Here is a 15745-nt window from a genome sequence, read left to right as displayed (position 1 = left end):
TATGCATTATACTGTACAGTATTCATCATACTCTGAACAGTTATCAGCTGCGGATCAACTGAACGTCACTGAACATTCAGTATCAACCTAGGTTTTAATCATGACCACAGTAATTTTGCACTTTTACAACCAAAGAAGTTATAGGCTGTTAGCTTTTTCACTTCAAAACAGGTGTTGTTTATGTGGTTGACTAGAAAGGAAACAACTAATATGCACACACTGTATTGTGATACCCAATCATCAGTTTTTGTAATGCTACTTCTGTTAACCATCTGTGACTTCCTGTCTTATTTTAAGTCCAGTTTCTACTGAAGTCCTTTTTTCAAAAGCAGTAATTTACATTGGTTTTAAGATGCAATTCTGCAAGGTAAAAACAAAGCTGGTGACTCCAATCTCATTAAACATGGATACATTTGTCTTTGCCTAAAAAGTGAAAGTAGAACAATGTAAACATTCCTTTGCGGTATGTTCTAAGTTTGTGTGAAAAAAAAATACCACAAAACACTGATGAGCAGCATTTGTAGAACCAACCACCTGGCTGCCTGACACATACTGCTAAGTGGCAATCAACCTAACTTGTGCTGATGTTTGAAAGCCACCCTCATGCTTCTGTTTGCTCCAAAACAAGCTTAAAAAAAACTTCAACTTACCATGAACCTTTTTCATGTAAATGCATTTCCTGTTCCATTTCCTTTGTCGCCCTACTTCTGTGACTAAAACACACTCACACGCCCAGCTAACATTATAATCTCTCACAGTGACTGTAAAGCAAACACTATTACCCCCACAGCTGACCACGTCTCACCACAGACTAAAATGCACACGCACCGACACACTCCGACTCAACCCCATGCCTTCGCAGTATGCTGTAAGTTTATGGAAACAATACCACAAAATGTATTTATTCAAAACTCTGATGAGCAGCATTTTAAGGTTGGTAGAACCACCTGGCTGACACATACTGCTAATTGGCAATCAACCTAAAGTTACACACCTGTCCTGTAATAGGCAGGCACATACAGCATGTATGTAGGGCCCAGATATGCGGTCTGATTGATTGTGTGCTACACAATGTTCAAGTTACAGATATTTTGCATCATTTTTTATTTATTTTTTACATTTTATATCTTCAGTAGACTCACAATAAGTGCAACTGGCAAACTTTTGAAGACATGTCTCACAGCACCATTTTCCTTCACTTATCATATACCCTCTCAGTCTTTCTGTGTTTGTATTAATACACTTCAAAAGAAAAACTCATTGCCTCATGTCTCCTAATTTCACTCTATGCTGTCATATTGTGCAAGAAAGTGATGTTTTGTTGCAACATCTGCTGTTTAAGATTTGCTGTCATGACGTTGACAAGCAGAGGGCGCCGTTGCCTCATTTAATTGTGTGTCCTGTGGTTCGTAGTGCAGTATGTGAAGTATTTGTCGTGTTGTGTTTCAGTAATGTAGATGGCCTGTCTTTTCTCATTAAAGTCTGATTACATAATCAACAACATAAACACCTGCTTGTGCTCTGTAGGAGATTTTATTAGCAGTATTTACATCTCATGAGTGTAAAATCAGCCTATACGTGTGTTTTCCTATGTTGAATAAGAATTTGGTTTAAAGTAACATTTGTTATCTGCCTATTCCATAATTTATATCCCAGACATGAGAAAAATGATCGAAAACACATGCTGTGCGTGTCAATGGAGAGAGTGAACGTGAGAGACTTCAGGCTCTGTTGAGGCCCCTGTTTGTACATTTGACTGTTTTTCTTTGCTGTAACATACTGTATCAGGATGAACACGACCTACGCATCAACCTCACACGATGTTATGACAATTTTCCGTCCTACTCAAAATATATTAACATAGCGATACCTCCGTTTCTATTTATCTGTGCACTCACGTAATACAGTAATCTGACAGCTCTGACATGTACTTTCACTATATTTTGTGTACTTCTAGTCACACATTCATGTACACATCCACACTCATGTATTAGTACATGACTCATCTCAAGGTTTTGGAGTGACCTTCTGAGTTCCCCTCAACACCGAGCTCTACATATTCCCACTAAATGAAGAAAAACATTGCAGTGCTCTCCCTCTGATCTCTTCTGAGCCCCGTGCACGACATCTTATATCTCCGTGTGTGTTTATGTAAGGGAGAGCATTTATTTGGCAGCTGCTCCAGTGCAGATATTGTTTATGCTTCACATTATAGATTCTTGCATGTGGGTCTCGCAAATGAAGTCATGTTATTGTTTGAGAGGTTCGTGCTCGTGAGGCCTTCCAAAGTGTATGTTCGTCAGTGTTCGTGTAGGCTGAACCTCCTCTGAGCGCCCATGTTTCCACGCTGAGAGATGAGGTGTGGGAGTGAATCGTCTCCAGCTCGTCTTATATAAGACATGCTATATGATGCATTATGTATGAACGTAGAATATCTCCCATCGCATAAACCTCTAATGATGAGACACCCCGTGGGAGCCTGAGGGCAAAGCTGTATAAACACAGGAGGACTTTGAGGATAACGTGCTCTCACGAAGACAGGAAAGGAGGGTGATTTTTGTTGTATAGAACAAGTTATTTTTGTTCTCCCCCACTGCTTGCTTCCCAAAATAAATCTGTCCGCTAAACAAAAGTGCTTGCCTCTCAAAGAACCTCTCAGGAGCTCAACTTTCTTATTCCCACTTGCCTCGGTGTGGCCTCTGACCCCTCACCTCTGCCCTTTCAGCCCCTGACCAAGCCACTCTAATGCCTCTGTTTGCCAACACCTTTCACTACTCAGCTTACCATGGACGTTTTTTTCGCATATACATACATTGTGATATAAACTTTGTACGCCCACCTTCTTGTAACTAAAAAAATTTTTGCCCAGCTTACCGTTTATAATCTCTCACAGTGACTGTAAAGCAAACACTATTACCCCCATTGCTGACCACGTCTTACCACAGACCAAAATTCACACACACACCGACAGACTCCCACTCAACCCTAACCCCAAAGAGGCACTTTATCTGTCTCTGTCAGATCTCTGTCTGCACCATTGACTGTATATATTTATAATAATTAATCAATATACGGTCAATGGTCTGCACTCTAAAACTTAGGAAGATCCATAGAAACATTATACATATCATGACCACTGGTGGCCAGAGGTGATATTGCAACAGTCTGTGCTCCTGCATGAGTGTTTTTGCAATATACTTTCTGGTCAGCAGGGACAGCACTGAGCACGCAGCTGCTTCCTCACTCCAGTCATTGAGACAGGAGGACCCATTTTGGCTTCTTATGTTGTTGCATACACTTTAAAGGTGAAATCCACTGATTTTACACATCAACGTAACTTTACTTTATGCTTTATCTCCCATGAGTCTGTATTTTCAACATTCTTTTAGTAAAGGATTTGTTTTGGTTTTCAATCTTCAGGTTCCCTCAGATATCGACACAGGCCATTTTATTTAGTATCACTGTCCTGGATCAGAGCTACTGCTTTCCCAGCATAAGCACAGTTATTTGTGAGTTCCTATAGTGTCTGTAGGCTGTTGCCACTCCCCTAATCTCTCTATTATCTGATACTGAACCCCAAAACCCAGCCCTCTTGTTAACGCCCAGCTCTGCCCATTAACCCCCCTGCCTCCCTCAACACTTTTTCCACATCTGTTTCTTTCAGGTTCCTCAACCCCCACACTCTAGTCAAGTCTAGTCAGACTTTTATTCATACAGCCCAATATGACAAATTTGCTTCAAATGGCTTTACAATTAGCATACAGCAGCCTCTATCCGTAGACCCTCGGAACTCCTTAAAATTAGAAAAATCCAACTCCAAATCCTTTTGAAATCCTAAAGTTAAAGATAGTGGGGACAATGCCAGTTGTAAGTGATACATTAACAATATTCAGCAATGTAGGACAGGTCCCAATTTAAAAAAGGTTTAGCTGGTAGGGGGGGTCAAAGAGACAGGTAGTCGGTTTAGAGGCCAGTACCAGCTTTGATACCATTTCAAGAGCGATACATGTGTAAGAACAGAGACCATCCGAGAATCAACATGTGAATGTAGCACTACCAATTCTGCAGAAGTAGCTGGAGACGAGGAAGTCATTTTGTATTTAATCTTAATCTATTTTTCTGCACACAAAAAGAGAAATTGAAAAAATCACGAGGCATAAAGGGTGAGCAGCCAACAGACAACAGGCTGCTTTTGAGATGGCTCATAATGTCACAAAGAAATCTAGGATTGTGTGTATTGTTACTGTTTAAAGTGATGGTTCGGAGTAATTCACCCTAGGGTCCTTTGCACCATGACCTCGAGTCAAACACCCTCCCAGAAGCTTTTTTCACCTGGGTCTAACATTGGGAGAGTTAGCTAGAGTAGCGTTATCAGCTGAATAGCTTAGCGCAGGGGCTAATGGACCCACGTTTGTATCTTGTAAGTTACCCCACTAATAAGGCCCGAAATGTTACCAAACGTCTACAAGTAGTACAAATAGGTTATGCTCTCATAAAACGATGGATTGGAAATTTTGTAAGTACACCAGAAGTTTATGAACACTTGCCTGCTCTCTTCTGCTCTCTGCTGCTGCTGCTGCTGCTACCTGCAGTTAGACGAGTGCTTAGGGCCGTCTACAAATTACTACACCGAAAAGAGATACAACAAAAATATTTATTAATTCAATGATTAAATAAGGTAATGTCTCCAAACTTACCTCAATTATTACTTGTCTCCTGCTAGTTATACTACAGCACTTACTTAAAAAAAAAAATTAAATTAATAAATATTTTTGTTGCATCTCTTTTCGGTGTTGTAATTTGTAGACGCCCTAACACCACTCGTCTTATAGCAGCAACAACAACAGCAGAGAGCAGAAGCCGGCAGGCAAGTGTTATTTACATAAACTTCTGGTGTACTTACAAACTTTCCAATCCATTGTTTTATGAGAGCAAGAACCTAACTTTGTATTACTTGTATATGTTATGGTAACATTTTGGGCAATATTAGTGGGGTAAATTTCCGAGATACAAACGATGGTCCTTTAAGTCCCTGCTAAAGCTATTCAGCTGATAACGCTACTCCGCTAACTCTCCCAATGTTAGACCCAGGTGAAAAAAGCTTCTGGGAGGGTGTTTGGCTCGAGGTCATGGTGCAAAGGACCCTAGGGTGAATTACTCCGAACCATCACTTTTAGTTAAGAGAAATATGCTGCTTTGGCAGCGCAGAGAGCAAGTTTGTAATTCAACTCTCAAAACCTCTCTGACCGTCTTGTTTTGGTAGAAAAAGGTGCAACTGAATCCATTAGACTAGTAAGGGCTGTGTTTAAGTCACTGGTATAGTGGAAGGAGCCAGGACTCCAGGCTATTGTGGGTTACCAGAGGCTAAGCTAGTAGGCTAAGATCGTTACAACAACAAGTCTAATATGATATGGACTTAGAACAGCGAGGGTAATAAAGTAAATAAGTAGAAGAGTAAAGATTAAGGAGAGTGAATGGATTAAAACGGAAAATTGAACTACATAAATCACCAAGGCGCCATGGGAAGCAGAGTCACGGCGTCGAATCAGCTGGAAAGGTGCAACCCCTTCCCCCCTCAATCCCAGCAATGTCCCGCCACACCTCCAATCCTATAATTGCCTCCCCAACACACACACACACACACACACACACACACACACACACACACACACACACACACACACACACACACACACACACACACACACACACACACACACACACACACACACACATCCAGGCAGCTGTGTTTAGAATCAGTGGGTCTGTGGGAACTTCCTGCTGACCTCAGCTCAGACAGACAAACACCACGCAGGCCGCAGGCACTTAAATGGATCAATAGCTGATCACATTGATCTTTTCATCTTTTCACACTATTTCTAAATGGACACACACAATCAGACTGAATTGACTTGACGGAACGATTTGCACAAAGAATCAGACAGAAGAACTATTTTGCATGGCATTATTTCTCTGAAGGTCAGTTCCCTTGTTATGACAGTGCATGTGTTGTTTTTCCCACCAATACTTTCTCTGGAAAACCTGAAAACGTAATCAAGTTTTTACCCAATGACAGGCTAATGGTGCGTTCTTTTTGTCTTGTAATCGCGACTAGTAGCTCGAGCGTGACGTCACATCCGTGTCGAAAAACTAATAACCGCGGGTTGTTGCATTCTTTTTGTCACACAATACTATGAGTCGGAGAAAAGATGGATTTTTGTAACATTTTTAGTAACATTTAAGATTCTATTTACCCAGTTATTGACATATTACACGCTTATATTTCACAGTTTGATACATGAAAATTACGTTTTGATTAACGTTAACGTTAGGCTACTGCTCTGCTTTCTGCTCAAGACTTGGCTTAAAGCCATTGTTGTCATATAGCAACCGAGCGTCTCTAGCCAATTTCAGCTGCACAAGCTACAAAATAACTAATCAGGCGGTATTTAACTCATAATAAGACTGTAGAGACATGCCTATAGGTAGCAGTATACAGCGCTATGTGTACGACTTCTTCATTTGGTTACAACAAAGACAAAAGTGCTTAAAATTGTAGATAACCACAATGTTTACTACGTGTGATGCACGACGTAGCCATCTTTGAAAGTGAGCTCGGGGTCCTCTGAGTTCAGACGACTTGACGAGTCGTAAATACAACCTCGGGGGCGTTCTTTTTGCAACTTCCGGGTCTTAACTCCGGAAAATGACTCGTAGATCGACTTCGGTGGACAAAAAGAACGCACCATAAGCACTGAAACAGCACTTACCTTTTTACCCTCACTAATAGCTAACATACTCATACTCATACACGAATACACACACAACCTCCGTGGTCTTGTCTGTTAAACAAAGGTCTCCTTCATAGTCGGCATTCTGACTTTCTGTTACTTCTAGCTCAGGGTCCAGGAAGTTAAGGTGGATCAGCTTACTGCTGGTGAAAAATAGATGTCCCGGGTTTAATACACAGTACTGGTTGTACTTTGTGGTACATTTCTGGCATTGCAACAGCAGTAGCTTTGCCTTATTGTGTAGAAGCAAAATATGTGAATATTATCTGTTTTTAAACAGCTGTATAGTATTCACGCATGTTTTCTACTTCATGTTTTGAGAAGTGCTTAAGATATGGTGCTGTGCGTGTTTAGCCAGGGTAATTGAACAAAATAAAACTTTTTTTAGATGCAATTCTAGTCCAGGCAATACAATCAAAAAACAAAACAAACAAAAATCCACTGATGCCGCATGAAAAACAGTTATTTGTCTGACTTAGATATACATGAATGAACTGACAGATTACTTTTCACTGAAATTGTATTTTTATATGATTTTGTGTGACAAATGTATTGATTGATTGATTAAACAGTTTGACTTTAGATGCATAAAGAGACACTGTTTTTTCAACTGATTATATTGCAAGTACCCTCTATATATCCTCACACACCAACATCTATATATATATATATACTACCGGTCAAAAGTTTGGGGTCACTTCGAAATTTCCATTCCACTCCATAGACAGAATACCAGCTGAGATCAATTGTATTATTTTTTTAACCAGAGCAGCAGTTTTCAGATTCCATTATGTGCTTACATAATTGCAGAAGGGTTCTCCAATGTTTTCTCAGTTAGGCTTTTAAATTGATATCAGATTAGTAAACAGAATGGGCCTTTGGAACATTGGATGAATGGTTGCTGATAATGGGCAATGTAGATATTGCATTAAAGATCAGCCACTTCTTTCTACAACAGTCGAGAACCCTTTTGCAATTATGTAAGCACATAATGTAATTATGAAAACTGCTGCCCTGATTAAAAAAATAATGCAATTGATCTCAGATGGTATTCTGTCTCTAATGGAGTGGAATGGAAATTTCTAAGTGACCCCAAACTTTTGACCGGTGGTGTGTGTGTGTGTGTGTGTGTGTGTATATATATATATATATATATATATATATATATATATATATATATATATATATATATATATATATATATATATATATAAACCTTTTGAAGCACCAGAAAACTTAGATTTGAGTATACTCTTTTGAGTGTAGTCTTATATTGTATGTATAAAGAGAGTTGTCTGTCAGTTTGGGAGTGTTTGACTTTTAGTTGTAGGGCATAGCTTGTGTTTACATTTGGACAGATGTACAATTTCTGACTTATTGTTTTTTAAACCTACAGTATTCAGACATTTATTAGAGCATATAAAAGCTGTCTGGAGCAATATTGTTAATGTGGCCGATGGACTTTCACTCCCGTGACCACAAAGTCTGCTTCATTCATTATGCAACAGTGTGTCTACAGTCCAGACAACGCGCTCCTTGTCTTTCCCTGATTGAGCACTATCACCTCGTAGGCTGTGATTCCTTCCCAGAGTAATGCACAGTGCTTTAGGGCATCAGTGCACTTTGATTATCTGGTTTTCATCACATGTATTAAGGGGCTGTATTGATAATATGCATTCATTTATTTTGCTTATTCTCGAGGCTATAAAGGAAAGCATGAGAAATTAACTTCACAAAGGACAGCTAGATGACTTTTATTCCTGTAAACAACCCCATTCGAGTAGATATGTGTAGCATGTGAGAGAGTTACTGTTCTGGTCACCAAATCAATAACTTTGACAAGAATTACTCCACTGTATAGACTGTATGTGGCATAACAAGTATCAGAATGATTACATGCTTACTCACACAGCCATAACTATGCTAGCTGGTGTTGAGAGAGCAGTGAGAGCAGAAAACCACACTGTATTTTTCTGGCAAGCCAGTGCCGCCCTTTCCCCATAAATACAGCCACCTCATGAATTTCATTGCATCAATTTGCATCTTGCATGCCCTTTGCTTTGCAACACACACTTAAGAACAGCATATCATAAAAATGGATGCAGAATTATGAACAGCACTACTCTAAGCGGCTTGAATGTCATTCCAATGAGCTCATGTCATCACAGTGTACTCTCGGTGCGTTTGAAGCCAAGAAATGCATTTCTCTCGCACAGTAGCAAGGCCGACCGTAGCGTTTTTTATGGCCCTATTGGCAAGGTTTTTCCAGCTCAAAATGAAAATGTTTGAATCACTTTGGGTGTTGGCCCTGCGTGTGTGAATTTAAAAAATAATCATCCTAAAGACTCTTCAAGAGTTACACAAAACTCCAAAAGTCAAGTCAAGTATGTATTTTTCAGTTAATGTTTATTTTATATATATATTGAATCAATGCCACATACCACATCATTTATAGTCCAAGCTACTTTGCAATGTTTAGCCCTAGAAGAGTTTTGTGTATTCTTAAAGCACAACAAGAAAACATACATAACAGCACTAAAACCAAAAAGCATAGCTTATCAGTGAATTAAATAATCATAAACAAAACACAGGGGAAATAAGGGTGTAGATAGAGCAAACATTTCAAGCTAAATTGCAGTGGGCTTTGGGTGGGATTCTTCATTTCAGTCAAGGAAGAATGGCAGAATTACACACCCGCCTCATAAAAGGTCTACTGTAGTGATTGGCACAGGAAATTACAAGAATGGAAAACTGCTCAACCACAGATGAGAGCCAGCGGATTGAACGAGTCCTTAAGATGAAAACACCCTATACAGTGTTCGTCTGTAAGCATGTAGAGCTGGATATTGTTCAATTTTGAACCAGTTTCTGCACCAGCAGCCTTGCACACAACCTCAGAAACATGTGGACTGATGTGTGCAGGGGAGCCCCCAGACAAGGGTGGGGTCCTTTACCACGTGTCAGCCATGCTTTGTGGTTTCACTGTATAGGCGATGTGTTATATGATGTCCACATGTGGAGAGAGAGAGAGAGAGAGAGAGAGAGAGAGCTATCATGCATTAATACAGTAGTTGTTTCCCTGGATATTTTGTCCATTGCCCCTTTCGCAGCATCGTAGCAACATTATGATCAGCATATTGAATTATGTACCCTTTTATAGTTCACATTGGTAAGTTTGAACCACCAAAAGACAAACTTTTTACAGATTTTTTAAATTAAAACATGAATAGTTGTAAATGTAAAAATGTTAGACTGACAAACTTTCACTCACAAGACACATACAAAATAGTTTTACACTGAATTTGAACTTATTTTCTACAGTAAAGAGCAGATATCTATCATGACCGTATAAAATCATGTTGGCTGTGGGCTTGTAAAATTGTGAAATCTCGCTGTACTGCAATGCTTTTGACATGGTTTTCTTTTACAGTGTAACTCCTGGAACAAAGTGCAGTAAATCACACCTTGTGACCATCTTTATCAGTTCTGTATCTGAGGTCAACAAGAAACTATTTTGAATTAATAACTTCAGAGACAATGTACATTTAACATTATAAAGGTTACATAAGTCACATGGCATAAGAACCAGAATATCAGAGCCTCGAGTTAAGGTAACGTGATTCACGCTGATCAGCATGCTGCAAGGATTTCCTCTTATTGTACCACTGCCCTGTCTTCTTAGAGTGACATAGAAGCTTGTCTTCTAATCCTCTGCTATATTTCATATGGGTGGAGGTACACGGATCAGATTATTATGCAAGGTGTTAAAAGAAACAGCATGTGGCTATGTGAGACCACTCTTAAGAAGTTTTTAGTCTCTTTCTGCCCTCTAAACGTTCTCATGTGTTCAAATATAGACTGTAATAAATATGCTGTTATATACTGTGGTATAGTGTTTGTGTGTTGTGTATATATTTAATGTGGTGTTGCTTCCATGGTGGTTTCATTTTCTTAAAACAATTTTCTAACACACAAAATTAAATGGTTTCCATACAAGAACTGTTTTGACTGGAAAAGACCTTAGAGTTGAGAGCAGACTGAGCAAACAAAGTCCACTAATGGCAGCCATGTTGCTTTACCAGTTGTGTGTGCATGCTTTGAGATCCTGCCAAGCCGACTGTACAGTATATGTTGCAGGTGATTTCACAGCTTCCCCCGCTCTACAAATGCAGGACTGTCTCCTGTGTGTTTTTTCTTCCATAAAAAGGATCTAGGTGTGTGGGTTCAACCTGCACCTACACCTCATGGTATGCCCCAACACACACACACACACACACACACACACACACACACACACACACACACACACACACACACACACACACACACACACACACACACACACACACACACACACACACACACTGTACAGATATACTGTAGGTCCTGTTTTCATTCATGGTTGCACATTCTGCATATTCTGCAATGTTTGACTTTAAGTTCCATTTGTGTGCCATTTCATGTGAATATACTTTCCAAAACAAAGCATGCAGAAATTTCTGCATCTGTGAGTGTATTTTTGCTTGCATGTTGGACACTAACACCAACTTATTCAATAAAAACATCTCTAGGAGGTGTGAAGCTCTGTTGACAGTCAAAGGCCCTCAGGGTTGAGAACAGTCTGAAGTTATTTTTACCAAAATTCCCCTGGGAGTGTGAGGCAACGCAACTCTCATAGGATCTAATGTGTGTGTGTGTGTGTGTGTGTGTGTGTGTGTGTGTGTGTGTGTGTGTGTGTGTGTGTGTGTGTGTGTGTGTGTGTGTGTGTGTGTGTGTGTGTGTGTGTGTGAAGCTGTACTAAAAACGTATCTTCCAGAAAAACAGTATTAGTCAATGCTACTGATTTCACTCTACGTCATCCGTCAGATGTTTTGGAGTAACAGTGGGTGTGGAGGTCACTGAACTTTTAGAGGGTGTTGCAGTCCCTCTCCTCAGGTGACCAATGAGAATCCAGAAATACCTGGTGATAGGATAGCAGGGGAGTGGCCCCGCAACGCTTGCTCTAGCATAACAACATCTTGTTATTGTGTGTGACAGAATGTGTGCCAGAGGGAGGAGGGTAGATAACAGGATTGATAAGATGATTGAGAAAAAACACACACACACACACACACACACACACACACACACACACACTCACACACACACACACTCTCACGGTGATTGGACAGATGACTGAGGTGCGTCAAACTGGTTCCAAATGTTTTGTATGAAGTGTACATGTGTGATTCTGTGGGTGTGTTTATGTTTTTGATCTATACTCGTATAGATACATTATGTGTTTGGGTTTCATTGTCTGCATGATTGCCTGTGTATATCCACCACCAAAGAGCCACATGTGTTTCATTTCAGAACCAACACAATCCCTCTCAAATCATTTTTCATAACATCTCTGATCTCTGCTCTTCGCGGCAAATGGCGTCCCATGTTACACGAGCCGCATGGAAACAAAACACCATTTGGCCCAAAGCTGTCCAAATATGGCCCGCAGCCCATTTTGGTCACGCCTGCTCATTCCTCAAAGGCTAGCACAAGAAATTGTTCATCATGTTCCTAATTCAATCAACAGCAATTTCATTACAAGAGCACAACAGAGACAGATAACGACGGCTCTCGTTTTCTCTGCCCTGTTTTTTCAAACCATTCAAGTGTTTTTCAATGGTGAATGTAATTATCAGCGGCACATCTTGTGCAAAAGGCTCAAAGCAGCCATGGACAAACCCCCTCTCTGTCTCTATTGGCTAGGCACGGGGAGTGTTTTGTGAGCCATAGAACTCATTTAGGCTCTATTTGCCTTTATTATGTGACCTCAATATCAAGCCTATAATTTTCTCAGCCATTGTTCGAAACCCTCGCCGCTGTTTCTCCCACTCTCTCCCTCCTCCAGCGATCTGCGTCAGTTTGGTGATGATTATAGCTTACTGGAAGCGGTGTGGCTGGCTGTGAGCGCTGTCTTCTTGGGTCGGAAAAGCAGCAGGAAACACAAGGAGACTTCCACTTTTTGCGTGGGTGACTATTGGGTGAAAACAACACAGCCGCTGCTCTTCTCTCCTCTTTTCTTGGTTTCACTTCCTGCCAAAGAAAGTGGGCTGCAGGGGTGGATTCTTGCTGCTGTCATAATTGTATCCCCTTTCTTTTTTCTCACTTAAGCAGTCAGGCATTCATACACTCTCTCACACACACACATACAAAATAACTAACTGCCGGCTTAACTGCTGTGAAGGGAACAGTGATAATGGTTTCCAGTAGAGTGTGTGTGTCTGCCCTCTTCGTACTAAGTACCGTCTGCAGCACATACGTGCATGTGTGTAGTCAGTCTCTGAGGTTCTCATTGGTCTTCTCCTGTTACCCTAATGGCTGCAGTCTTGCCATCCTTTAATGGCATACACAGTTCACCAGGGACGGATGGATGACACGGGTAAGAATGAGACGCACACACATTTGCACACTAGCATGTCGCATGCATGCACACAGTGTATACACATTAATTGTACGAAGCAACAAAGGAACACATCTCCATTACTCGGGACTGTTACTTAGAGGGGCATTTAATCATAGACATAACAGGCCTTCAGCTAACCAGGTCTGGCAGTTTAAAATCCCATACAGCCTTTCTTCCTTATCATATCTTCCTGCACTCGTCTTAGAAGACCACTTTATCAATTCAAGACAATTGGCATGTCGATTTGTACATATGGTACCTCCACATGTGTACAGTATATGCTACAGTATATTCGGTATTCAGTATATATGATGATCTCTACTTGCGTTCAACCATAAACTCCATTTCAGTCATGTAGGGAAGATGCAGATGTTGTGGAGGATATACAGGGATATACTCCTTATGTAAGAGTGTTTTCCTAATGTTTTGCACACTATTCTTTTTGGTTTGCAGTCTGCACACTTCCCCTATATTCCTATTTTTAACTTCCCAGTTCCCCTTGCCTTAGAGAAAGAGAAGTACATTGTTGTTGTTTATTTGCACAAGGCTGAAATTGCTCATAACAGTATTCCTCTGTCATAAGGGAGCCTGTAGCCTAAAGGTTAAAGAGGGGGCTGGCTGGTATCCCAGGATAAGATGAAAAGATGTGGGGGAAGAAAGTGTAATTATCTCCTGTCCTTCAGTAAATAATCTTAAAATCCACTTGAACAAGACATATAATCCATGATTGCCTAATTGCAAACATTAGTACACTATGGCTGTGGTGGGTAGCATTAGTGCATGAGGCAATGTGAAACATCTTAATCACTTCACAAACATACATGAGCTTTCCTATTTTGCAGTTGTAGACGTTGTGGTCCAATGCCTTGCTTTTGAGCACTTAATCAGAAATGTTGGGCTCTGCAGATATAATAGTCCCTCTTGTTTTGCTCAAAAAGGAATAAACACCTTCCTGACAATGCCACGGACCTAATAAACAATGTTTTGCTGCCAACCGTGTCCAATTTAACTGTTTGAAAGTAAGCTATGACCTGTGACATGTGTGGTTAGACAGTAGGTGCTCCTCCCTTGTTTATAGAGAAACTATTGACTTGTGTTTTGCAACCATTGACATAGTTAACCGTTTTAACAAAGAGCCTTTCCCAGAGATGGGAAAGGCTCCACTACGGTCATAAACATATCTCAGTCTGTGCCTATACCAGCACTTGGGCTAATACATTTGGGTATTTGGTTGTGGTTTTGTGCTTGTGATTCAGTCTGTGAGTAGGTGTTTCTAAACATGTACAAGATTACAAAATTACAGGACACATACAAATGCACATACAGATGAATGTACATACAGCATGTCCATTGTAGGAGCCTCATATCATGAATGGAGATTATCAGGTGTCAGCGAGCCAGAACTGTATCATTATAGGCATTCAACCTTATCCTAGAAATTATATTCATATACTACCAATTGGTTTAGGCAGTTATGCTAGCGGCTCGAGGCTACATTTGCCGCTACTAGAATAACATACCCGAATCTCAGACCAAAACGTCAGCAGTTGAATTGCATTGTGGGTAATGTATGAACCAGGTCTTGATAAGGAAGACGAATGCGTGGAATGAAAACAATATCTCTGGTTCTTATTCATCGATCTTTATACTTAAAAAAAACAAAACTGTACATCTTATGTCCGATAACGTTAGGAATGCAATGTTATTTCGTTGTATTTACAGCTGTTGCTACGAGTGGATATTTTTGCAAGAAAGGACATTGTAAGAAGACGAATGAAATAGGTTCCTTGCCAGACATGTTGATTAAAAATGATGATTTTTTAAAGGTTAGTTGTTTTTTTCTTTGTGAATTGCTTTTGCTTTCTATCCCCGTCAACATAATTTTCAGTAAAAACACCTGTTTCTGACTGTAGTGCGTCATAATATACTGAGCCAATTATTTCATTTGAATCGTCATACCAAAGAAGGTGACCCTCTAAAGACCAGAATTACTATAAAAAGGTGTTGCGTGCATGAACAAATGGTAGTGGATGAGCAGCTGTGGCACTGACGTCAGTGATCTTTACCTTTGACCTGGCTGAGTGTGGTTTCTAATGTTGTCCTCTTAATTGTCTGCAATTTGGATAACCACTAAAGGTGATGTTTGTTTATCAGCTCTTTCCGACCCATGTTTCCATTTCCAAAGAGATATGCCTGTGCTATCAGGCTACTTAGGCTCATCCAGATCCTCTGTCTGTCACTCACTCAACACACACACATTATTTGAAACCCCCCCCACTGCTATCACAGCTGTGGCAACTGTCTGTCTGCTTCAGATTTGGAAAGGCCTACTGCTAATCCAGCTCCTTTTGCTGATCACATTCTTTTATTCCTGTGACACTTTCCAAAACAGTGAACACCTCTCTCACAAATTCATTCATAATCACCCCTTCGTAATTCATGTCTATGTCCTTGTGAGAAGCAGCATTATTACATTTGACAAAATCTAGCATGTTACTAGGTAGATCATCAG

The sequence above is a fragment of the Perca fluviatilis genome, chromosome 23 (genome assembly GCF_010015445.1).
Source record: "Perca fluviatilis chromosome 23, GENO_Pfluv_1.0, whole genome shotgun sequence".
Classification (NCBI taxonomy): domain Eukaryota; kingdom Metazoa; phylum Chordata; class Actinopteri; order Perciformes; family Percidae; genus Perca; species Perca fluviatilis.
Note: the sequence above shows the minus strand (reverse complement) of the source record.